This window comes from Sminthopsis crassicaudata, chromosome 1, assembly GCF_048593235.1.
Source record: "Sminthopsis crassicaudata isolate SCR6 chromosome 1, ASM4859323v1, whole genome shotgun sequence".
NCBI lineage: Eukaryota > Metazoa > Chordata > Mammalia > Dasyuromorphia > Dasyuridae > Sminthopsis > Sminthopsis crassicaudata.
In genome coordinates this window covers 577,274,663-577,302,598 of record NC_133617.1, presented here as the reverse complement: position 1 = coordinate 577,302,598, position 27,936 = coordinate 577,274,663, and positions in this window count along the sequence as shown.

Genomic DNA, 27,936 nt, shown 5'->3' with positions numbered 1-27,936 from the left:
ATCCTGTGATTGAAGATTGACTCTGTAGGTAATAAAAGGAGAAGATATGCACCTTTAGATTTGAATAAAATTAAGGATTTGAAAAAACGTTGTACCCTTTATGGGGCTTCATCAGCTTATGTCAAAATGTTACTAGATGGTTTGTCTTATGAAGTCCTAACCCCGAATGATTGGAAATCCATAGCAAGGACATGTCTGGATCCTGGAGAAAATTTATTATGGCTTGCGGAATTTCATGAATTATGTAAAATTCAAGTCAGATGCAATTTGGAAATAGGAGTTAACACACAATTCACTTTTGAGCACTTAGCTGGTGAAGGTCAGTATGGAGAGAATTCGGAACAGATTAATTATACCATGACAATATATGAACAAATTGCTAAGGCTGCAATAAAAGCTTGGGGTGTCCTTCCTGGACAGAAAGATCGTGGAGAGGCTTTCACTAAAATACAGCAAGGTCCCAATGAACCTTTTGCAGATTTTGTGGGACGTTTGCAAACTGCTGTCAAGAGAACTATTGGAGAAAATTCAGCTACAGAAATAATGACCAGACATCTGGCTAAGGAAAATGCCAATGAGATTTGCAAAAGAATTATATGGGGATTAGACAAAGATGCTCCTTTAGAGGAGATCATAAGACGCTGTGCTACAGTGGGAACAAATGCTTTTTACACCCGGACAATGATGAATGTGGAAAGACAGGGTCCCTCCTGGCAAGGGCCTTCTAGAGAAACTCGGCGATGTTTTCAATGTGGAAAAATTGGGCATCTAAGAGCTCAGTGTAGATATGGAGATACAGTGAGAAGACAGGGTGAAAGAAGACCTAAAACCCCATGTCCAAAATGCAACAGAGGATTCCATTGGGCATCAGAGTGTAAACTAATTCAGGGAAATGGGATGAGGGGCCCAGGTCCAGGACCCCAGGCAAAAAAGACTTGGGGCATGATGGCAGCTGATGTTACACCCAAAGAGCCTTTAGAAGGCCAGGACTCTGATTTAATCAACCAGCAGAAAAGCAATCACATGGCAGAAATGGATTACCTGATAAGTGAGCCAAAAGGCAATCAGATTGCAAGAATGGATTACACTTGGGGAGAATACAGGCCTTTTAAACCAACAGGGCTGTGTCCAGTGCAAACAACTCCAATGTAATTGCCAGATGATGAGAAGAGATTTAAAAAGTGGTAAATAGAAGGAAATTAGATAGGTTGGCTGCCTGGGAGAGAGGGTTTGCTTGTATTTCTTCAGCAGGAGAAGGAATCAGATGAGTGCCAACGAGTCATATTCGCCTTGTCCATCAGAGAGAGACAGAAAAAGAGTAAGATCTCAAAATAAAGGAGAAGATCTAAGAAACATCTGACACTGAAAGAGCATGGATAATAAGAAGACTGTTAAAGAACTTTAAAAACCAGCAGGAATCATTGGACTTCCTCACACAAGATGAGACTAATGGACAATGGACTTATGGACATTTATAAATTTTCAATTTATGATTATTTGATTGTTATATACTTCTAGCATGTGTTATGTTACTGTGTTACTATGTGCTTATGTAATTTATGTAATTATCTGTAATACTTCCCATATTGATGGATTTATGTTTCAAGGTCATTTATGTAATTATCTGTAATACTTCCCATATTGATGGATTTATGTTTCAAGATCATGACTGTCCTATGTTCTAAATCAAAAGAAAGGGGGAGATGTTAGGATTACTAGGTGAGAACTCAAGTTGTCTGGATAGTGACAAGGTGAGAATTCAGGTTGGACAATTACAAGGTGAGAACTCAGGTTGACTTGATAGAAGGAGCAAGCTCATTGGCTGAAGTGGTTCTTCCCAGAAGCCCTTGCATTATCCCACGCCCATTCTCTGGGAGGATAAAAGAGACAGCATTGGGCCCAGAGAGCAGATCGGCCTGGAGAAGGATAAGAGCTGGAGGAGATTCAGAGCCAGGATTCAAGAAGAAGACTCTGAATTGCATCAGGCTTGACGGGGCTCTCTGCAGGAAGGGAAGTCACTTCTCTGGACAAGAGTTAACAGCAACTGCCTGGAGACAACGGTTCACTACAGGAAGAAGAATCTGTCTGAGAGATTTGAGTAGACACAGCAGATCTCTTCCCAGAGAGCGATCTGGCAGCTTCTAGAGATGACAGCTCGCTACAGATAGGGAATCCAGTATGACTTCTATGTTACAAGCCTAAGAGATTGGGAGGGTAGTGTGGATGGGGGACTGGGAGGGTGGTGTGGATGAGGGACTGGGAGGATGGTGTGGTTGAGGGACTGGGAGGGTGGTGTGGTTGAGGGACTGGGAGGGTGGTGTGGATGAGGGACTGGGAGGGTGGTGTGGATGGGGGACTGGGAAGGTGGTGTGGATGAGGGACTGGGAGGGTGGTGTGGATGGGGGACTGGGAGGGTGGTGTGGATGAGGGACTGGGAGGATGGTGTGGATGGGGGACTGGGAGGGTGGTGTGGATGAGGGACTGGGAGGGTGGTGTGGATGGGGGACTGGGAGGGTGGTGTGGATGGGGGACTGGGAGGATGGTGTGGATGAGGGACTGGGAGGATGGTGTGGATGGGGGACTGGGAGGGTGGTGTGGATGAGGGACTGGGAGGGTGGTGTGGATGAGGGACTGGGAGGGTAGTGTGGATGAGGGACTGGGAGGGTAGTGTGGATGGGGGACTGGGAGGATGGTATGGATGAGGGACTGGGAGGATGGTGTGGATGAGGGACTGGGAGGGTGGTGTGGATGGGGGACTGGGAGGGTGGTGTGGATGAGGGACTGGGAGGGTGGTGTGGATGGGGGACTGGGAGGGTGGTGTGGATGGGGGACTGGGAGGATGGTGTGGATGAGGGACTGGGAGGGTGGTGTGGATGAGGGACTGGGAGGGTGGTGTGGATGAGAGACTGGGTCACTAGGTGGGGTTGGCAAAGACTGAAGTACTGATGAGATTATAATACTCTCTGAGGCAAGCAGGGAAGGGCACTGATGGGGATCACCTCAGCCTTACTGTCCCACTTTCTGGGAAGGTCTTAGGTAGGCTCATCTTTCTGTAGTTAAATTTCCCCTATAAATCTGTCCATGGCCCACACCATCTTTACTGAACTCTTATGAGTTAAGTCTGCATTGGTAGCATTTTGCCTTGTGCTGACTTTCTCCATCACCCTTTTCCAGACTTCTTGGTATCTTTCTCCTTCTTATAACAAACTCTTATTTTATTTTATTATTAATTTTTTTTTTAATTTTCAAAATGTATGCATGGATAATTTTTCAACATTAACCCTTACAAAAACCTTGTGTTCCAACTTTTCCCCTCCTTCCCCCCACCCCTTCCCCTAGATGGTAAGTAATCCAATATATGAACTAATTAACTCTTTTAGAGTCTTAAACTCCTTCTTGGAAGACAGTCAATGGTATACTCCAATTTCATGGGATATTTGCTTTCTTTTGGTTAATTCTGAGTTCCACTAAGGAAACTTGTTTTTTCATTGTTAATTGTTAAAAACCCCCTTTCTTGTTCTCCCAATTCTATTTCATATTTACCATTCCTGGTGTCTATTATATCTTTTCATTTTGTCTGTAACCTTTTATCCTAAATAAACCAACCATTTTCCAAAGAGAATGGCCATTGTGAATTCTTCACATAACCAAACCCCAACATTTGGTGCCTGAACATCAATCTCACCATTGGTGCTATACCCCAAATGCATCAGTGTTGCCCTCTAAAGTAATAGGGAAAATGTGCGGCTGGGTGAGGAAGGAAAGATTTAATGGGAAAGATAATGAGTTCTATTTTGGAGATATTGAATTTGAGATGTCTATTGGACATCTAGTTTATAATATCTGAAAAGCAGTTGAAGATGAAAGATTGAGATTAGCAGAGAGTTTGGGACAAGATGGGTAGATTTGAGAATCATCAGTCTAGAAATGGTAATTAAATCCATGAGGCCTGATGAAATCACTAACTAAAGCAGTAAAGAATGAGAAGAGGACCCAGGACAGAACCCCATGGGACCAGAATGTGATCAAATGAGGCCCTAGTAAAGGATTCAGAGAAGAAGCAGTCACATAGGTGGAATGGGAACAGAGAGGGAAAAGAGGGTCAAGGAGGAAAGTGTGATCAACAGTAGCAACAGCTGCAATATGGTCAAGGAGAATGAGGAGTGAGGCCTTTGGATATGGCAACTAAGAGATCATTAGTAACTTTAGAAAGAATGGCTTCAATGTTTGAGTCCATCTGCAAGATCAGAGATAGTGGACCAGACTTCTTTGAAAGATAAATTGGTGGCATATAGATAATGGACCAGACTTCCTCATGTCCACCCACATCTCTCAAGGTTAGCACATTTCCTTGAGACAAGGGTAGAACAGTAATTAGCAGGAAAACTATTTCTAAAGTTAACTCATTATAGGCTAGCTGAATTTCTGAGCTAAATTCAGACAAAGAACCATGACTTTTTATTTATTTATTTATTTTATTATTATAGATTTTTATTTACCAAATATATTCATGGGTAATTTTACAACACTGACAATTGCCAGGCCTTTTGTTCTAATTTTTCCCCTCCTTCTCCCTCCCCCAGATGGCAGGTTGACCAATACATTTTACATATATTAAAGTATAAATTAAATACAATATATGTAAACATGTCCAAACAGTTATTTTGCTGTACAAAAAGGATCAGATTTTGAAATAGTGTACTATTAGCCTGTGAAGGAAATAAAAAATGCAGGTGGACAAAAATAGAGGGATTGGGAATTCTATGTAGTGGGTCATAGTCATCTCCCAGAGTTCTTTCACTGGGCATAACTGGTTCAGTTCATTACTGCTTTATTGGAACTGATTTGTTTCATCTCATTGTTGAAGAGGGCCATGTCCATCAGAATTGATCATCATATAGTATTGTTGTTGAAGTATATAATGATCTCCTGGCCCTGCTCATTTCACTCAGCATCAGTTCATGTAAGTCTCTCCAGGCCTTTCTGAAATCATCCTGCTGGTCATTTCTTACAGAACAATAATATTCCATAACATTCATATACCACAATTTATTCAGCCATTCTCCAATTGATGGGCATTCATGTAGTTTCCAGTTTTTGGCCACTACAAAGAGGGCTGCCACAAACATTCTTGCAAATGTGAGTCCCTTTCCCTTCTTTAAGATCTCTTTGGGATATAAGCCCAGTAGTAGCACTGCTGGGTCAATAGGTATGCACATTTTGGTAACTTTTTGAGTATAGTTCCAAATTGCTCTCCAGAATGGCTGTATAAACAATATATTATTAAATAAATAAATAAAGGACAAACAACCTAGAGCTACATATAATATTCTAGTTGTGGTCTGACCAGCATGGAATTGCCCTGTTTTAGGGGTGAAATAAGGCTGGAAATACCTCATTGTCTCTCCTGCCAGTTTTGGATTTCCACCCTGACAGTCAGCTGAAGCCAGAAAAGAGAGCTAATTCATTTGGGTACAACTTTTCCATTTTTGTCTTCTATTTAAATGCAATTATATCTGGGGGCCTACATTTTATCAGTCATTTATACCTTAATATGAATAAATTTATTAGATCCCTGCCTTAGAGTGGGTTTTAATAAGAGTTGGAGGTGGGGAAAGTCCTATACTGGTTTTTTAAAGAGAGAAGGGAGAAGTATAAATAAAAGTCCCTGAGAAAACTTTGCATACTTTCACAATTTTGCCTAGATGTGTCTCTGTCCTTTATGAACATTTCATTGCTAAATAATATGTATATCATTTTTATACTTGATCTTTTTCACTCCAAATTATTTTCTATTTTCTATTTCAAAATAAATAATTGAAAAATCAGTTCACTCCTAATGATTACATCATGTTCATTCACTTCCTAGGATCTGAATCATTTCAGATTTTCTCTCTGAGTCATCTGCTATAACTTCACAATCGAGGTTACCACAATATTCTTTCTATGTGTTTACCTACTGTGCTTTTAAATCTTAATTCAAATTCCTTTCCAATCTTTGCTTACTTAGATGCTCTTTTCCTTCTGATGAATGGCTCCCTTTTTCCCTTCTAAAATTTTAGGAAAATCAACAGAAGCTAAAGGAAAAAAGTTTCACCCTTTAGTCTTCCCTTTTATCTTACTTGTTATATTTTGCTGCCACCCCCTCTCATCCCCACCAATTTCATTACTTGTGTCATCATCTCCACTAACACATCCTTGCTTTTATCAGTTTCCTTCCTACTCCAAGGGTAAATATGGTACCCATGATGTAACCACAGACTTAGAGCAGGCAAACATTTTTATTCCCAGCTCAGGCACAAAAAGCTCTGTGACACTGAACAAACCTCAGTTCCTTCATTCAGCCCACAGATCCTTCCCATAGCTGTTCAGGTAAATTCCTATTATCTTGCCCCAACTGAAAGTAATCTCTGTTTTTGTCTCTTTCTCTGTGTCTCTCAGTTTTTATTTCTGTTTCTATCACTCTCCGCTCTCTCCCCCCTTCAAATATTCTCAGAATACTCTCTCTGTATATTTCTCTTACTCCTTTCTTTTCTTTTCTTTCCTTTTTTTTATTATAGCGTTTTATTTACAAGATATGTGCATGGGTAATTTTTCAGCATTGACCTTTGCAAAACTTTCTGCCATCCCCTAGATGGCAGGTAGACCAATACGTGTTAAATATGTTAAAGTATATGTTAAACACAATATACGTATACATATTCATACAGTTATTTTGCTGCACAAGAAAAATCGGACTTAGAAATAAGGTAAAAATAACCTGAGAAGGAAATAAAAAATGCAAGCAAAAACAGAAGGAGTGGAAATGCTATGTTGTGGTTCATACTCATTTCCCACAGTTCTTTCACTGGGTATAGCTGGTTCTCTTCATTATTGAACAAATGGAATTGATTTTCTCTTACCCCTTTCATAGTCTAACTTGTACCATGATTATTTGTGTACATTTATTTATCCTATTAGAAAATTTGCTTTTTTTGCAAATATTTTTGCAATTAAAAAAAAAAAAAAAAAAAAAAAGAGAGAGAGAAAAAAGAAATTAAAGGAATTAGAGCATGTAATGAGGAAACAAAATTATCACTCTTTGTAGATGATATGACGGTATACTTAGAGAATCTTGGAGAATTAGCTAAAAAACTACTAGAAACAATTAGCAACTTTAGCAAAGTTACAGGATATGAAATAAACTTTCAAATCCTCAGCATTTCTATATGTTACCCACAAAACACAGTAGCAAGAGATAGAAAGAGAAATCCTATTTAAAATAATTATAGATAATATAAAATATTTGCCAAGACAAAGCCAGGAATTATATGAACAGGATTACAAAACACTTTCATACAGATAAAGCTAGATCTAAATAATTGGAAGAATATCAAGTGCTCATGGGAAGGCCTAGCTAATATAATAAAAAAGACAATTCTACTTAATCTACTTATTCAATGCCATCCTAATCAAATTGCCAAGAAATTACTTTATAGAGCTAGAAAAAATGACAAAATTTGTCTGGAAGAACAAAAGAAATTTCAAGGGAATTAATGAAAAAAATGCAAAGGAAGATGGCCTAGCTGTACTAGACCTAAAACTATATTATAAAGCAGCAGTCATCAAAACCATTTAGAACCGGCTAAGAAATAAAGTAGTAGATCAGTGGAATGTTAAGTTCACAATGATTATAGCAATTTAGTGTTTGATAAACCCAAAGACTACATCCCAGAGAGATCATAAAAGAAGGAAAAGGACCCACATGTGCAAAAATGTTTGTAGCAACCCTTTTTTGTAGTAAAAAGGAATTAGAAATTAAGTGGATGTCCAACAGCTGGGGGATGGCTAAATAAATTATGATATATGAAAGTAATAGAATAGAATGATCTCTAAGAAATGATAAGCAGGTTGATGTCAGAAAAGCCTGAAAAAGCTTACATGAACTTATAATGAGTAAGGTGAGCAGAATCAAGAGAATATTGTACACAGTAACAGCAAGATTATATGATGAACAACTATGATGAACTTGACTTTTTTTTTTTTTTTTTTTTTTTTACAGTGAGGTGACTTAAGGCATTTCCAATATACTTGTGATGGAAAATGCCATCCACATCCAAAGAGAGAACTGTGGAGACTGAATGTAGATCAAAGCCTAGTATTTTCAACTTTTTTATTGTTCTTTATTTTTTTGATTTTTTTCCCTCATTATTGCCCCTTTTGATCTGATTTTTCTTATGCAGCATGATGAATATGGAAATATGTTTAGAAAAATCGAACATGTTTAACCTATATAGGACTGCTTGCTCTCTTGGGGAGGGGGGAGGAGAGAAGAGAGAAAGATTTGGAATGAAAAGTTTTTCGAAGATATATGTTGAAAACTATCTTTACATGTATTTGGAAAAATAAAATACTATTAAAATTTAAAAAAAAAGATTTGCTTTTGGAAGGCTGTCACTGTACTATTGCTTTATCTGAATATCTTCAAGACCTAATATTATAATTTCCTTATATATAGTAGGCATAAATTGATTCAGCTATGTACATAACAGGTATGCCTGGAGCAATTAGCTCCAATGATACCATATTTAATGATGATTGATTGAAGATGGATGTTTCATGAGTAGTTTATATATACTCTTGGACTGGGCCTTCAACAAAATTATACACAAACAGAGATTTACAAAGGTAAAGAAAATGCAAATAAAAAAAAGGTCTATGACTGGAGAGAGGCTAGCTTTATTTCTACACATGCCATGTGATGAACACCAAAATGGATCAGTTCCTGAGTCATGCTGAGACTCTGTACCAAATAAGAACTAGATCTAAACCAGAAAGAGACAGAGACACTAAATAGAGAAAAAGAAAGTATTGTAAATTATAGAAATTATTAAAGTCAGAAGGCGGGATTAGCTCCTTTATTGAATCTGAGTGTTTTCCCATTAGGAAGGTTACCCATCCAAGGTGGTACTATAAGTCTGAAGGATCGTATCAGGCCCTAAGGAAGTGGAATTCATCAAAGAGAGGGCATGCTTGTCTTATTAGCAACTCTTTTCCTTGAGGGGGATGAAGGAGGGTGGGAGCCAGAGAAAAGGAGTGAGTCCAGAGGTCTTTAAAAGTCCCTGTATCAGAAAAGAGTTGTCTTGATTATTTTCAAGTTAGTTCAAAGTTAGACAAAGTGTACTCTGTATTTGATGCTTGAGTACTTGCATGGGAACTAAGAATTCTTTTCTTTTGTTTTGGAAATAGAGATATGAACTAAATTCTAGTGTTTCTGGGGAAAATCTAGGGTGGAGAACCAAAAATAAAAGTATGATTATTAAGAAATTCCTTCCTGCCTCTCACACCCATACAAAGTCTATGTAAACCCACAAATACAGTTCTAATCTGTGATTTCCATTTCATTATATAGAGACCCTTTTCATAAGTTTCTTATAGGACTTTTGGAAAAATGGGAGAATGCGAAATTGTACCAAAACTCAGTTTTTCTTCCTTATCTCAGAACACCTACTAATACACTAGATAAAGAGAAAGAACCTATCAACCAATAAATGAGATAACAGAAGAGAAATCTTCAGAAGATTTTTACTTTACTTTACTATATAACCAAAAGACTGATGTAGAAGGCAAGCAAGGAAAAGCTCCTAATGACATGAAAAAATATTATGGGCTAAAAGAATAAGTGGCACAGAGGAGAACTGGAGGGAGGAGGATCTGAATTCAAATCCAGCCTCAGACACTTATTAGCTGTGCGATTATGGACAAGTCACTTAATCCTGTTTGCTTCAGTTTCCCCCTCTGGAAAATGAGCTGGGGAAGGAAATGGCAAATCAACCACTCTAGTACCTTTGCCAAGAAAACCCCAAATGATGTCATGAAGAGTCAGACATGACTGATAATTAAGTGAACAACAACAAAAGAATACTAGATAATATTTCCTGAAGAAGAAAATAATTCTGCAAGAAGGAGTAATAGAACAACAGAATGTATTGGCTAAAGATCAACTGGGAAAGTTGATAATAAAAGATTTGAAGAGAAAGATAAAGAGTGAAATTAGAATTCAGTAAAAAAAAAACTCAGAAAGAGAATGATCTCAGAATCCAGGAAACTATAATGAAACTGTTGACACTATGAAAAATAGAATAAAGAACTCTAAAATTAATAATCAAAAATAAAAAAGAATTATCAGAGCAAAGTAAAGAAATAACTAGGCTACTTCTATGTTCTAATGAATTATCCCATATTCAGAGTAGTGTGGGAAGCTGAGTCCATTTTTTTTTTTTTTATGATGCATTATCCTCTACAGGAAATATTTTCTGATGATTCATTTATAGGTAACAGTATTTTAAAATAATAAGATAGGAATTGGAGTTGCGACTTCACTGATGAAGTAGATTCACCAATGAGGAATTTTTCCTTTACCATTGTAAGTTTGTTACCTTCTTTGCAGTTTTATAATCTTAGAGAGTTGACTATAGCACTAAAAAATTAAGTGATATGCCCAGGGTAACAGAACCAGTAGGTAATAGAGGAAGAAATCTAACCCTTTCTCATTTCATGTTTATAAAAATAAAAATTAATTATACACTTTTTGTGTTGTGAAGAGGAAGAAAGAAGGTTGAGCTAATCATTTGTGCTATCATTAATCACCTTTATTCCCATTATTATTCTGTACTATAAATATCATGACCATGAAACCAAACCCATTTTAATTCCCAAACATATATGAAAACTAAAAATACAGAAAGTTCCAGGACTAGAAAGGAGAAGAGAAGGCTGTAACAATTGGCAAATCAATAGATATCTATTTTTTATTTTTGATAGTATTTTATTTTTCCAAATACATGTAAAGATAACTTTCAACATTCAGTTTTGTATGACTATGTGTTCCAAATTTTCTTTCTATCCTCCTTTACCTTCCCCATTCCCAAGATGGCAATCTGATATGGATTAAATATGTGCAATACAACAATCTGATATAAGTTAAATATGAGCAATTCTTTTAAGCATATTTCCATATTTGTCATGTTGTGCAAGATAAATCAGATCAAAAGGGAAAAAAACATGAAAAAGAAAAAAAAAGGTGAAAATACTATGCTTTGATGCACATTGAGTCTCCCCAGTTCTCTCTCTGGATTTGAATGGCATCTTCTATCCCGTCTTTAATAAACATTTATTGGGGGCAGCTTGGGGGCAGCTAGGTGGCGCAGTGGATAGAGCACCAGCCTTGAATTCAGGAGGACCTGAGTTCAAATCTGATCTCAGACACTTAACACTTCCTAGCTGTGTGACCCTGGGCAAGTCACTTAACCCCAGCCTCAGGGGGAAAAATAAATAAATATTTATTTATTAAGCACTCACTTTGTGCTTAGCTTAACTGTACTAAATGCTGAAGGTACAAAAGCAAGAAAAGAAAGATAATTCCTGCCCTCAAGGAGTTTATAATCTAATGGTGGAAGATAACTTACAAAAGGAAGTAAAAAGGAGAGGGGGAAAAAAGAGAGAAAAGAGAGAAAGGAACTATATGCATATATGATACTATATGATAACTCTTTTCCCATTATCATTCTGCTACTCAGTTGACTGAGCTATTGAGAGATCTGATGATTTGCCCAGAGTTACACAGTCAGCATTTGGTAAAAATGGGACTTGTGTCTAAAAAAACCCCCAAATAATATAATGAAGAGTAGGACATGATTAAAATGACTGAACAATAACAACAAAACTCCCTCTACTAAAAGATGAGTTCACTGAGGATAGAGATTGTTTCCTGGGGTGGTACATTGGATAGAGTGGTACAATAGATAGTTGATACAATGGATAGAGGTGATGCAATGGATTGAGATGAGTGATAGAATGGATAGCGTGGTACGATAGATAGAGGTGGTGCAATGGACAGAGTGCCCAGGTTGGAGTCAAGAATCCCAAATTCAAATTTGGTGTCAGAGCCTTACTAGTGGTTATGCATAGCTACATCATCACCCTGTTTACCTCAGTTTCCTTATCTATAATATGAGCTAGAGAGGGAAATGGCAAAACACTCCAGTATCTTAGCCAAGAAAATCCTAAATGGGATCACAAACAATCAGACATGACTAAAAAAAAAATGAAGTGACAACAACAACTAGATGCTCAAAAGAGTTCTTTAGACTATACTGTGTTATCTCTCTGGGAATTATTTTTTTATTGTTTTACTTTTAAGTCTAAAGAAGAGAAAACTGATAAGGAACAACAGAACTTGAATGTACAGTATATTGAAAGTATAAATCAATCTAAATTTTTCTCTATAAGCTGAAAGTCTGGAGTGGAAAGAATTTAGCTGATTATATTCCTGTTAACAGAATTTGACCTTGATTTAGGGGAAGGAAAGATGCTCATAGAATCCCAGACTCTCAAATTTTAAAGAGACCTGAGAAACTTTTTGACCAAAAATTTCTTCTATAACATCATGGGCAAGTGATTATCTACTCTCTGCTTCAAAAGCACTGGTGACAAAGAATCTGCTACTTTACAATCCAATTCAGCTTTAGATACTTGTAATAACTAGGAAGTTTTTCATTGTATTCAGCCAAAATTGGCCTCTCTGCAATTTCTTTTTATTGCTCCTTATTCCGAGGCCAAAGAGAAAAAAAATATTATCCCCTTTCAGAAACTCAAAGATAGGATGTCTCCCCCAGATCTTCTCTTCTCTAGGTTAATCATATGTGACTTGGCTTAACTCAGTCAACTTCTTTTGAAAATTCTCCAGTTTGTCAATATCCTTCTAAAATACAATGCTTAGAACTGGACACAAAACTCTACATAAGCTTTATTACTTTCTTCTAAACTTTTTAGCTCTCAAGTAGCCTATCAACCATGGCAATAGTTATTTTGGCTATCATGTCAAATCTTTGATTCATTTGGAATTTGTAGTCCTTGAAATGGAGCAATTAACTGATGCTATAGATAGAGTGAGTAGCTAGCCTACAATAAGTAAGATTTGAGGTCAAATCAAACTTCAGATACTCACTAGCTGTGTGATTGATTGCAGGCAAATCATGTTACTCTATTTCCCTCAGTTTCTTCATCTGTAAAATGAGAGGGAAAAGAAAACCATTCCAATATCTCTGCCAAGAAAACTCCAAATGAGGTTACAAAGAATGGGACATGATTAAAACGACTGAGCAACAAAAGTCCTCTTAAAATTCCCAGATATTTTTCTTCCCACAAGAACTATTCTCTGGCTATCAGTTTCTTAATCATTTAGAATGCCTTTGAGGTCAGAAGGATTTTCTCTTTTGTATCCTTAACAGCTAGCACATAGCAGATACTTAAATTTTTTGTAAATGATTCTATATTTCTGAAGCTGATATTTGAACTCCGGTGTAGAACTTCAGTTGTTTATTAAATTCAATCCAATTAAATTTTAATAAGATTTTCTCTTAGATTTAATTTTGTAAGTTGACCCATTATGAGTTTGAGATTTTACTGCATCCCTCCTTGATTTACTATTATAGGGTAAATGACCTAATTTTTTTTCCTGAGGCAATTGGGGTTAAGTGACTTGTCCAGGGTCCCACAGCTAGGAAGTGTTAAGTGTCTTGAGCTCATATTTGAACTCAGGTCTTCCTGACTTCAGGGCTGGTGCTCTATCCACTGCGCCACCTAGCTACCCCCTAATTTTTTTTTAAAGTCTGGATTCTTTTGACAGTCTGGTGAATTTATATGTCACTTCTCACATGTTTCTAAATATATGAAAAAGAACACTTGGGATTACAAAGACTACTAACTATTTTTAAATACAATTATCAAAAATATTTTTAAAGCCAAATTCTTAGATCCCATATAAAGAAACCCAACTAGAAACCCAACATCTCTTCTGGGATTAGAATAGTGGGACAGCATTGACAGGGGGCAAGTAAAGGGGCATAGCATTTAGTCAACAGAGAACAGAATTTGAATTCTAATTCAGATTTTAAAAAATCACTAGTGAAATCATTAGCTAGGTGATTAAGAATTAATCAAAACTTTTTTGAATCTCAACTTTCTTTTTCTTTAAAATAAAGACAAAAACATTTATATTCTGTATTTGTATATACTGGTTATTTGAATAATATTCCTACTCTTGGTTTCACAAGAAAAAATGCTTTGCAAATCTTAGAGTTTTATATAAATATGCATATATATTTTTTATTATTATTATAGTATGATATATAATGTTGCATGGTACTAATATAATATATTATTATTATAGAACATGTGGGGACTGTATGTATTTAGTAATATGAGGTCAATGGAATTATTTGCTACATATTAAACATTGAAATTAGTTGTTTCTTGATAGTGCAATCTTCCTGAAAGGTTTTTGGTTTTTTTAATGGAATAAATTTTCAACTGCTTGAGATAATTTAGAAAGGTACTTTCTGAAAGCAAGGAAATGAATTTTCTGTCGGGGTCCCTTTCAGGCCTCATAGCTCAGATAATCAAATCCACAGTAATTCCCAAACTCTTCTGTTTGATTTGATTGAGAGTACCCATTCAGCACATACATTTGAGCTGTATTATTCTCTGTAGAATTTTTAACTTGTGGTTTTCTAAACAAACAGATTTAATTCCAAATTTTAATAGCAACACTCCAGGCTATAAAATATTCACTTTGTTTTTATAAATATATGCATTATTTACTGCAGAGCAAATAAAATATTTACATTGTTGGATTCTTTTCTAATACCACCATCTCTGTATCTTTTAACATTTATTGCTTCCAACAGTTCTGACAGCAGAAACAAGCTTCCATTCTTAGTTTCTTCTTTCACTCTTTTTCAACTAATCCAAGAGATGGGATAAACTTGGTCTTCTTCAAGTACAAATTCCTAAGAATTTATCAAGTTGTAGTTAAATGTAGTAGAAAGGATTCTGTAATTGAATTTATGAGATTCAAATCCCAATTCTGATGTGTTCCAGATGCATGACCATGGGACCATCACAACCTCCAAGAGTGTTGTCAGTAAAATAGGAATAAGAAAAGTGTGTACTATCACATCTCCAAAAAAATGTTGGGAGGAGAGTACTATGTAGAACTTAAACTTATTAGAATTATTACAATCTGAGGCCTCCCAGAGTCTCCTCAGAAATTCCTGCCCTCCTAATTCTAAAGCAAAATGAGCCATGTTGAACAAAAATAACATCTTAAAAACAATTGACAGTAAACTCGGAAAGCTTTTTGCAGAGGAATTCTGGGGAAATAAATGAGGTAACAAACTTGTCAGAAGTTATTCTGGTTCCTGCCAGTATGTTGATGAACAAAGAAAAATAAAAGATGAGTTAAATTCTCACTCCAGAATAGAACTTGGAAAAATGAAGATGTGTGAATTTCTCCATCTTTGAGGGAACATGCTTTCCAGGCAGCATTTTGGGGAAAGAGATTTGAAAGTGGAAGACAAGAGTTCAAAATCAGATTCTTGTCAATGTACTTCAAGTCTTTTGATCTTGGTCTTTCAGGTGGAGAAATTGAGAGCTCTTCACAAGGACCAAATCTGGGAAGGGAAGAAATTATAGCAAGCAGAGGTTTCAAACACCAGGCCAGGAAGTTGTTACAAGTGTATGGCTGAAATCAGATTATACTGTAATTGAAAAGTAATTAACAAATTAAATAAAAATGCAATAAAACAATGCTAATTTGTGATTTTCCAAGTCAATATATTAGGCTATCCTTATGTATGATTTAGTCCCACTCTCCTACCCCCCATTTTATATTTGAGTTTGACATCATTTATATGAGGAGATTGATGTGGACCAAAGGGGAAGAATTAGGAAAAATTGTACCTATTTGGAATGATCTACCTTCCTTAAATAGAAAAAGACTAAAAAGCTATTAAGTCAAGGTGATTTGTGAATCTATTAACAAGTTTCCTTTTTAAATATTGTGAAAAAATATTCTAAATCATTATTGATTAGGGAAATTAAAACAACCTTGAAATAACAGTTTATAACTATCCAATTGGTAAAAATTATTAAAGGGGAAAATGACAAATGTTACAGGGGAAAGTAGAAAAATTGGGATCCTAATTCACTGTTGATGGAACTTTTGAACTGATCTAACCCTTTTGGAGAGCAAACTAGAATTCTGCCCAAAGAATTATTAAACTAACTATACCTTTTGACCTGGCAATACCACTACTAGGTCTGTTTCCCAAGATGATTAAGGAAAAAGGAAAAGAACCAATATGTTCTAAAATATTTATAGCAGTTCTCTTTATGGTGACAAAGGCCTGGAAAATGGAGGAATGCCCATCAATTGTGGAGTGGATGGACAAAATGTAGCATTTGATCATGATGGAATAATATTGCTCTATAAGAAATGATGAACATTTTAATTTTAGAAAAACATGGATAGACTTACATAAAATAATGAAGAATAAAATAAGCAGAACCAAGAGATTGTTTTATACAGTAACAGCAATATTGTTTTAAGAAGTACTTTGAGTGACTAAGTTAATTTGACTATTATAAATAACAAAATTCACTTAAAAGTACATATGAAGGAAGATTCTATCTGCATCCAGAGAAAGAACTGACAAATAGAAGTATGTGTAGAATGATTTTACATATATATATTATATGTGCGTGTATACACACAGAGAGACACAGAAACACAGATATATTTTTGTCCAATGGTATCCATTTCTAGGACCAAGTTGAGGGAAGAGAAGAAAAAAAAAAGGGGGGGGGGAATTTACATGATAATTTTATTATATATTTAAAAGGAATAACAAGTTATACATGATAGTTTCATGTACAATCATCTTTTTTTGTAAAAAATTTACTATGCTATGGAAATAATTGTTTTATTTCATAAATTAAAAATAAATAAAAATTTAAAAATATTGTTATCTTCAATATTTGTCACCTTCATTTCTAAAGTTATTCCTCCCCTCCCTTATACAGAGTCCTTGTAACAAAGACAATAGAGAGGGAAAAAAAAAACAGTTCAGCAAAACTAATCAATATATCGACCAATTCTGACAGTATACACAGTGTTTCACTTCCCTGGTTCCCATTCTTTACAGGGAAAGGAAGATGGTGCATTTTCTTATTCCTTTCTGAGGCTAAGTTTAGTCATACTTGCACAGAGCACATCTATGTCTTCAGTGAACCATTGGTGTGGGTCTAGAATGGTGCATACTCTTGTGTCTTTTCCACACCTGATGGCACTGCCAAATCACTTTGGGAATAGCAAAGCTGAAAGGGGAAGCAGAATATACATTTTCCCTGAGGTACTCTCTGTGCTCTGGACAAAGGACTCTTGGGAAGGAAAAGAGAAGTTTAGCTGGGGCACAGGGTATGTTGGGGCACATTGGCTTTAAATGTCCAACTAAGCAGTTTTTACTTTATTAGACAAAAGGAAGCCATAATAATTTAGAAAAGGACAGGATACAGTGATATTGGAACTGTGAAAAGACCAATGCATGGTGAGCAGGCTAGATTAGAAAAGGGGGAAAAAAAGGATGAACACGTAGATTGCTTCTAAGGCTATTGTAATAGTCTAGAAGAGTTGTAATAAAGTCTTAAGCAACATTTAAATTGAGATTTGACAACTGATTGGTCAGGGGAGAGAGAGGGAGATGAAATCCTACGTTAAGATCTTAAGGTCTGGGTTAAAGAATAGAGTAACTAACCCTAACCAAAATAGGGAAGTCAGGAGGAGGAACTAGTTTGGAGTGGGGGTAGGGAAAATTATTGGGTTCAGTGTTAAACACATTGAGTTTACAGCTCCAAAAAAACCATCCAGGTAAAAAGGAACAATCAACAATTGGAAATAAGACTCAGGAATACCATTCTCTGAATAAACAGAGCAGGTGGAGGGAGGGAGGGAGTGGAGGAGATGTGCAAAAATGTGTAAATGGAGAGTGTAAAGAAAGAAGAAAAGGATGAGGAAGCAAGGGAAGAACAGAGGAAGCAAACTCAGTGGAAGTAGAAGGAAAGGTTCAAAGAAAGAGAGGTAGACAAAAAGTCCAAGGTCATGGCAACCATGAAAGGAAAGATAATTCAATAGGTGAGGTGGCTGATAGAACTGAACCCTGTAAAATGGTTAAGGTAGATAATGAAGCAAAAAAAAAATCTGGATAAAACTATTAGCAGGTCACTAGTGATCTTGAAGAGAGCAGTTTCAGCAGTGGAGACTGAAGTTGTATTACAAAATAATTCAAGGTTAGTGAGGAAGTGGAAGCATTGGTATAGATGATTCTGATAAATTTGATGACACACACAAAAAAAAAAGAATGAGAGAGAAGTAATTTGAGGGAGTAGGAGTAGTAAGAAGTTGTTTTTAGTGTGATTTGAAATTGGAACATGTTTGTAGTAATAGGGGAAGGACCTAGAGAAGAAAGAAAGAGGATGGAGGAAAGAGACTAATTTTGCCTCATTTAGGGAAACATTCCATAGCAATTAGAGCTGTCTAAAAAATAAAAAATGGAACAGGCTGTTTCTTTCATTCACACTGAAGTTGTTTAAACAGGAATTGGATGTCTACCTCTGAAGGATGTTATGTGTATTCTATATGCTGTATCAGGACAAAGGAACTAGGTTGAATCTGAAGTATCTGAATTTGATTCTTTTCTAGGTTCTGTTGGCTTGCCAGCAAATAAAGTGTGGAACATAGAACAAAACTTCTTACACATAAGAAAGAGAAAAGGAAAAATATCCAAAATTGTAGACAGTCAAGAAAACTTTCCCCTCTCTTGAGTCCCACCTTTCTCAAAGAATAACTCAATGATTCCAGATTTTTAGAGCCACTCTGGGGCTTAAACTCTTTTTTCAAGTTTGAAAAGACCTTTGAGTTGCTAGAGAACCCAGCTACTCTCTTTCTGATATGTCCCATGTTCCTTCAGGACCTACACAGTCCAAGTGACTTACAGTGAATGAAGGGCCAGGTCTGGGTTTGCTTTACTACCTTCTGACTATGTGCCTGAGTATTCCTCAGTTCCATCCCTTATAACTTATTGGAATGATTAAGGAACACTCTAGCAAGTTTCTGGTAGCTGTCCTGCCTGGCATTATCTCAAGATGCAGCTTGGAATCCCTATTGCTACTGGACTCCATCTTCATAGCCACCATCTGTTTCCCACTAGTAGTGCTTCAGGGAAGCATTCATCATAGCTTTTTTAAAAATGGGACTACCACAGGCCAATATGCCTGTGGGTTAGTCACACTTCCAAGTCTCTTGTTCATAAATTCCACCACTCCTTCATTGGCACACAAAAGAACCATTAAAAAGTTTGTGGCAATTTCCCAATTCACCCTTTAAATGTGTCACTGGTTTTCACACTTTGCTGAGTTAGGAAGACTGAATTCTATTCACCTACCTTCTACCTCAGGATTAGGGTGATGTGCTCCCAAACATGGTCAGGATGTACTTGTTAATTTTATGAACAAGGGAAAAAATACTTGCATCTTTTTTTTTTATTATTATTCATCTTTCTGACCCCATCATCTTTCTCCTTCACAACCCCTTGTCCAGTGCCAGGTCATGGAAATTGCCTAGAGACTCAAAGAAATCTCAACAAGTCCTAGAAACATTGGAAGGAAGACAAATAAACAGGAAATAGTATCCTAGAATCCTTACATATCATAGGACTTTGCTCACAACCCTACTATACATATTCATCATTTTAGGTAACTATAAGCCCTTAAATTACTTTTGTGGGCCTCAATTTTTTCATCTATAAAATGGGACTGTTGAACTCTCCCATCTGTAATAATTTATAGTTTTACCTCCTCTGAAAGACACCAGCACTTCTATTGATGAGTCAACAACTGCCTAAAGAAAGGTTTTTTTGTATCCTCACTGCTAGGGATGTGTCTGGCACATAAGAGGTACTTAATAAATGTTTAATTATAGACTACCTTCCTGTTTCTCAATTAATAATAACAATTAACATTTATATAGTACTATGTGCCAGACACTGTGCTTTGCAATTATTATCTCATTTGGTCCTCACAAAAATCCTGAGAGATACATGCTATTATTAACCCCATTTTTTTTTTTTACAGATAAAGCAACTGAGGCAAAAAGGGGTTAAGTGCTCAGGACACACAGCCAGTAAACATCTAAGTCTGGGTTTGATTTCAGGGCTTCCTGACTCCAGAGAGCTCTATGATTTTGTGTTCTATGCAGTAAGAAAAAACTAATATAATAATCAGTGGCAGTGTGAGTCTATAGAATCTTAAGGTAACTTTCCACAGGCTTCATTGTTAACATTCTCACTATTTAGTTTAGCCTGAGATAACTGAAGAAGTATGCTCTCTCCTCTCTCTGTGTTTCTCCTGAAATATTGATTCCTGTGCAAAAGCTAGAAATTTAGACATGTAAAAGAATAAGAAACAGGGAAAGAAATAATTCAGAAGTTTAAGTCCAAAAGGTAGCATCTGACTAGAATTACAAATTGGGGAGAGCCAGAGATCAATAAATCTTAGATTTTTATGGCTAGAAAAAAAACAACTGACCCCAATTTGTCCAGATTTTATTGTTTAGTCTTTTTCAATCATGTCTGATTATTCATGACCCCATTTGGGTTTTCTTTGCAAAGATATTGGAGTGATTTTCTGTTTCTTTATAGAGGAGAAAATTGATATAAACAGAGTTAAATAATTGTCCAGGATCATCTAGGCTAGATCTGAACTCAGATTCTGACTCTAGATCCATCATTCAGTCCACTCCACCACCTAGCTGCCCCAGAACCTTTCCTTTATTTATTTATTTTTTCTTGTTTGGAACCCTTACTGTATAAGGAGAAAGCCAAGGCCAGAGAGAGGAAATATCTTTGAGAATGTCTTATCTAATTAGCCTCAGAAGTGGGACCAGAACTCCTTGACCCCAATCCAGGATTTTATTTTTTCCCTAGACCTCCATATGTTCTTATGTAATGGATAACAGATCGCTTGTGCACCAACAGCATTCTTTTTCAGAATCAGGATACCTCTGCAAAGCAGTTAGAGGAATCTGTGAGCAGAATTTGGAAATTCCTTCTATCACCTTTAATGGTACAATAGAATAGAATATCCTCCAGACTATTAAACAAAAGTTAATTGCCCTCTGTGGCTGCCTAAGATTGCTATTAATTTCTCTTCTTTTTTAAAAACAATTTAATCAATATCTTTTAGTTTTCCCTCACTTTCATTTCTCATACTCCTTTCAACTTCCCTACTCAAAGAACCATTCCTGGAAAAAAGAAAAAAAGCGAGGTGGGTGAGGGAGGGTGGGAAGAAGCACTGCAGCAAAAATAAGAATCACGTTGACCCAATCTGACAGATTATGCAATGTTCTGACTCCATCTTCCCCCATTCCTGCCAAGAATGGAAGAAGATTCATATTCTCTTTTTTGAATCTTGTCATTATAATTAAACAAAATTGAGTTTAGGGGGTTTGCTCATTTTCTATTTACATTGTTATAATTGTGTGTATTGTTTTTCAGGTTCTTCATTCTGTACCAGTTCATGTAAGTCCTCCCATGCTTTTCTGAAGTCTTCATATGAATTACTTGTTATACTGTAATAATATTCCATTTATGTACCACAGTTTGCTTAGGCCAGGAGTTCTTCAGCTTTTTTGTGTTTTGGATCCTCTAGCAATATGGTGAATACTTTAGACCCCTTTTCAGAATTATATTTTTAGATACAAAAAATAAAATACATAGTATTATGAAGAAAACCAATTACATTGGTGAGGGGGATGAATGTAATTTTCCCCCATCAAAGAGCCCAGACTTCAGATTTGAGCAAACTGTGGTATATAAATACAATGGAATATTATTGTAGTATGACAAGTAATCATGTGAAGATTTCAAAAAAATCTGAGACCAGAAGAATGAGTCTAACTTTAGGCCTGGCACCTAGCTGCCCTACTCCCATATTACAGATGAAAAAACAGAGGCAAATAGAAATTAAGCGGTTAAACCTAGGGTAATAAACTAGGAAATATTTGAAATATAATTTAAACTTGGGTCTTCCTGACTTTTGGTGTTCGTTCCATGAGGCCTCCTAGCTTCCTCATACATAAAAATGAATTTTTTCAGGCCCTTAGAATAGAGTATTTTATTCAGGAATTCTTTTAGCAATATGAGAATGTATTATGGCAATGAAATAATTTTCCTAAATGGATTAGTTTGCCATTTTTTTCCAAACATGACATTGGTTTCTATTCCAATTGAAACTGGAATTCCAACATACCTTTGGCAAAGAAATATGAGCCTGAGCAGAAGAGCTAAGAGAAAACATTTGTTTTGAGCATATGTTATGTTCTCATATTTTCCTTTTCCAGTTTTTCTTCTTGTTACTGTTCAAATCGGTGAAAACATCTCACAAGAGGAACCCATAATCTTGTATCCAAAGTACCTTGTGTGAATTGAAATTGTTTTTCAGGATGAAATTTGGTAGCTACAGTCATAGTTTCCCCTATCACACATCTTATTTTAGAGTTGAAGACTAAATCTATTGCTAGGAAAGATAAGGATACCAGTGCCCCATATTAAGTTGAATTACCTTAGTTTTAAAATAGGTCTTATTCATTGAATGCCATATTCAGACAAATGTTCTGCATCTACAATTATTACTTTTTAATACTTGATATTATAGTTATTGTTTAGTCATTTCAGTTGTATCCTATTCAAGATCCTATTTGGGGTTTTCTTGGCAAAGGTATTGAAGTGATTTTCCATTTCCTTCTAAAGGAACTAAAACAAACAGGTTTAAGTGACCTGCTCAGGATCACACAGCTATTAAGTATGCTGGTCTTCTTAATTCCAGGCCATTGCTCAATCCACTGTTCCACTTTGCTCCCCAATACTCAGTATATTTATTAAAACAAATTTTTATTGATATATTTTGCTTTTGTATCATATGTTTCCAAATGAATTTCTTCTTTTATTCCCAAAGAATTATCTGTGATGACAAAGAATAAAGGATAAAAAATACTTCAGTAAAGTGAATCAATACATTGAAAAAGTCTGATGTATATGCCCATACCTAGAGTCCCCTACTATTTGGCCAATTATAGTTCCCACCCCAAGCCTCATTTGGTTATTGTTTGAGGTTTTGATGACTCTAAGTGAATGTAAACAGCAAGAATTTCTATTCTGACCAGAAACCCTGAGGGTCCTCCCCTTCCATTTTACTTTTTTTTTTTGGGGGGGGGGGGCTAAGTAAAAAAGGTCATTTTTGCCTCATTTTTTACCTAGCCTTAGTAACTGGATGGGCATTGCCTTCAACAAAAGAGAACTGGAAAATACCTTAGCTTTAAAGGCCAAAGTCTTCCACTGTATCAGGAACCATCTCTACTTGTGCTGATCTATTTCTTGCCACTGGACCTAGATGGCTCCGGAGAGAGACTGAGACTGGTGACTTTTCACAGCCCTTTCTCACTTAAATACAATTCACTTACATGTTATGATATCACCTTTCTGATGTTGTAGCCCTCGTTAAGGACAAACAATAATTGCTACGTCTGCAAAAAAAGCAGAGGATATATCTTCTCAGATCTCCTTGTGAAGGGGTCAAGCTTGGGCAATATAATTTCGCAGCATTAGGCTTGGATTATTTGGTGTTGTTATTTTTCTCCATGTTGTAGTTATTGTGTATATTATTTTCCAGATTCTGCTTATTTCACTTTGCGTTCCTTTGCATGTCTGTCTCTATAGTCATAATTTTCAGCATATTTCATTACATTAATGTATAAAGTATTTAACCATTCCCCAAATAAAGAATATCACTTTTATTTCCAGTTCTTTGTTATTTCAGAAAGTCCTGCTATAAATATTTCTTGTTTATATTAGTCCTTTATTTTTGTCATTGACTTTATTCATGTACATTCCTAGCAATAGAATCTTTGAATCAAAGGATATGAACATTTTCGTCACTTTACATAATTATCAATTGCTTTCCAGAGTGGCTGAACGAATTTGCAGCTTCACCAAAAATTCATTGATGTGTCTACCTTTCTACCACCTCTTGAACATTGACTATTCTCATTTTTTGTTACCCTTATCAATTTGGTAGTTGTGAGATGAAATCTCAGAGTTATTTGATTTTACATTTCCTTTGTTTATTATTTGAAACATTTTTTCATATGGTTGTTACTAGTTTGTAATTCTTTGGAGAACTATTTGCTCACAGTGTTTAACCATTTACTACTGATAAGTGGCTTAATGAACATATTATTATAAAGTTCCTTCCCAATCTAGAAATTGCATTTATATTTCTAGGGAAAAAAGAAAAGTAATTGCTCAAGAGAGCATCACTGAGCCCATAATGTATCTTGGGATGAATGGGTTTCCTGTGTTCCTGGGGTGTGCCTAAGTCACTGAGAAGTAACGAGAGATCATAGAGTGAAAAAATACCAGAATACCAGACCAGAGGTCTTCTTTGGGATTTAATAATATTAGTCTTCATGAATTGCTGAATTAAAATTTCTTCTTTGTGTCCAAAGGAGAAAAATAAGAAGCTGGAAGATACCTAGAATCCCTTAGGGGGAAAGGGAGGAAGACCCAAATGATCTTTCAGCCTTTTATTGAAGATTTCTGAACCCATCCCCTCTCAAGGCAATTCATCCTATTTTTGAATAGCTCTATAATTAGTACTAAAATAGAATTAGTTTCTTTTTGAAACTTTTTTTATTCTTTATAAGAAATTTTCCTTGCATCAAGGTGAAATAAACCTCTATGAAAATCCAACCCATTTTTCCTTGTTCTTTCTTCTAAAAAAAGCAGAAAAACCCAATTCCTCTTTCTTATGATAGCTTTTCAGTTAATTGAAAAGTTATGTCCTCTGTAAGTATTCTCTTATCTAAACTAAACAGACCTTATTTCTTTAGCCAGTTCAAATATGGCATGATCTTTAGGCCTTCTACCATGCTTGTCACCTTTCTTTGGACAATCTCCAGTTTATCAATGTCCTTGAAAAATGGAGCCCAGAACTGAGCATTTTACCTGTTAGGAAAGGGTGAGTCATTGAATGTGTTAGAGCAGTGGAGTGATGTGATGAAAACAGTGCTTCAGGAAGATTCCTCTGAAGGCGGTGCTTGTTTTTCTCCAGAATAAAGAGAAAGAATTTAAAGTAATTATGGCTATGCTGATAAGCTCCCCTATCTATAGGGAGCTCCATGTAGCCAGAATAATCAGCACTATTCCAGGAATTTGATTATATTTGATTTGTTTTTAGTCTTGTGCTCTTATGCATGGATAATAAAATAATACTAATCATAGAATTTATTTAGCTCTTTGTAGATTGAAAAGATCTTTATAAATATTATCTTATTTCATTCTCACAACATCTCAGGGCTTAGATGTTGTTATTATCTTCATTTTACAAGTGAGGAAACTGAAGCAGATAAAGATTGAGGGACTTTTCTAGGGTCACATAGCCAATAAGTATCTAAAGCCAGATTTTCACTCAGTTCTTCTTGAGTTACACCACCATTGGCTAGCCATTGCATTACTATTTAGGTTACCACTTATTCTCATTGTTTAATCATGAATGCCTTTATGGGATCCCATGAAATGTCCAAGGGGTTTTCTTGGCAAAGATACTGTAGTAGTTTGCCATTTTTTTCCCCAGTGTGTCTCCATTTTACATGAAGAAGCAAAAGCAAATAAGGGTTGAACAACTTGTCCAGGATCACACAGCTAGTAAGTATTTCAGGCTAGATTTGAATTCAGGTCTTCCTGTCTCCAGGTGTAGTGCTCACCACCTAGTTGCCCCTAATACACTACTAGTATTCCCCAAATCACCAAGTTCATATGCCATCTTTCAGTTCACTGTGAAAAGCTTCCTTACAAGCTGGCTTGATATTGGCTGTATTGGTGATGAGATTATTAGTATGTAATCATTCAACCTGGACTCCTACAAATTAGATAATTCACTGAAATGAATTTCAAGTCAAGATCAGTTGTGCTGAAGAATATATACCCATGGCAAATGCAAATTCACCTGGAAGTCAAATTATTCTATCCATAACTTGGGCTAGAATGTTTTGCCAATCTCTGGAAATAATTTTTTTCTTCCAATTTCTAGGTTATTAGACTGTTTATTCATATTTTCTAAAACATTTATTCAATTTATTCTTCTATCTTCTTTATTCTCTATTATGTTAATCCTCTTTTTTTTCCTCACATGCACTCAGGAGAGGATGGTAGAGAAAATACTGGTTCATTAGAATGGTTAGGAGACTTAAAGCTGTCTCATGTCAAGATCAGGCAAAGGAGCTAGTAATGCTTAGCTAGGGGAAACAACAATTTCAGAGCAGATGACAACTGGATTTTGTGGGAAGCTAAGTGGGACAGTGGATGCAGTGCCAACCTTGGAATCAAGAAGACCTGAGATTAAATACAGCCTCAGACTCTGACTAGTTGAGAGGGACTAATAGTCCCTAGTCAAACTAAGTCAGTGACATAGCTGAGATAAGCATCTGGAGTTCTTAATTGCTTTTCTATTTTAGAAAGGATACTGACAAGATGGAACCCACTTAGAGGAGGGCCACTAGGAAGGTTAGGAGTCTAGCAAGCCCTTATCCAAGTATACTATATGAGAATAGAAGACTTAGGGAAATGTGATAGATTTTTAAATACTTGACAAACTGTTATAGACTCTTGATTTGTTTTGTTGGGGTTCAGAAATAAGAGCTAGTAGATACAATGGGTAACAGTTAAGGGGATTCAGATTTTAGCTAAATATAAAGAAAAACGTTAGAGAGTAGCAGCAGTAGATGAGTATTTCTCTGTTCACTACATTCTTAAGGAAGTATAATATATGTTTTCAGCTCTTTGTACATTGCAGGTGCTCATTGAGCACCTGTTGATTTGATTTCTTTCCCTCCACCATATCCGTAATGACATACTAAAGTTTCATTTACACAGGTATTTTGTCTTCATTCAGCTTTATCCACACCTCAAACTATGTCTATTTTATTCTTACAAAAGAAATGGATCAAGGCCACAGGAGAAGTCAAGGACTACCTGACACTCACTTCACCAATGGATATTCATTTCAACTCATTCACTATTTCTAGGTCTGGTTTTGATGAGTTAAAATGTTTGTTTTCTTGCTCAGTGCAACCAATTTTTTTATTAAACACCCACTGGGTTTATAGTACAATCTTACCAACAAAATAGATTTCCCTCCAAAACACATGTAGATCTTTTGGGAAAGAAACATACAGCTGCAATGCCCAGGTTCTAGAATTTAGTCCTAAGTATACTATTATAGTTATTACAGCATATTAAGTATTTTAATCTTTCTCACATAGAACAGGATTTTTAAAAAAGTAAAAAAAGGAAAACTGAAAACCTGTTAGCATTATCAAGTTTAGATCTGCAGTATCTTATGAATGGAAGTAAGAAAATAAAACTCACATTTTGACCCTCTCCCAGACCAGTACTTTCTTAGCAGTAATTTCATGGTAGCTTTGCTATGATTCTTTAAATTAAAAAAAAAAAAAAAAAAAAAAAAAGGAGAAATAGACGATAAAGACCCAGGTACTTCTTCTTCACTTTCATAGTTTTATCTGTTCTCACATGGGAGTGACAGGAACAGAGAAGTCTAATGGCAATGGGATGATTGATATGTCTACAAAATCTCTCCAGTGGTTAAGCACTTTCAGGGGAAATTTCGACCACAGCATCAGCTCTTCTGTGCTCACTACCCGTTGGAGTGGTTATGTTTTTAAAAATCAATAAACTCAACATTTGGAGACCTTCAATATGATATATCACCCCTAAAAAGTAATGAGATTACTCTCCATAAAAATTCTTATCTATAGTTTATCTCCATTTCTGTAGAGAAGGATGAACATACATATCCAATTCTTTCTCTCACACACACTGACCTGTATTTGTTTAAAAAACATTTGCTAGATATTGAACATGTTTTAGGCAGGGAGTAGGGACTGGGGAGGAGAGAATAGTTCCACCACAATAAGTGACATTAAGT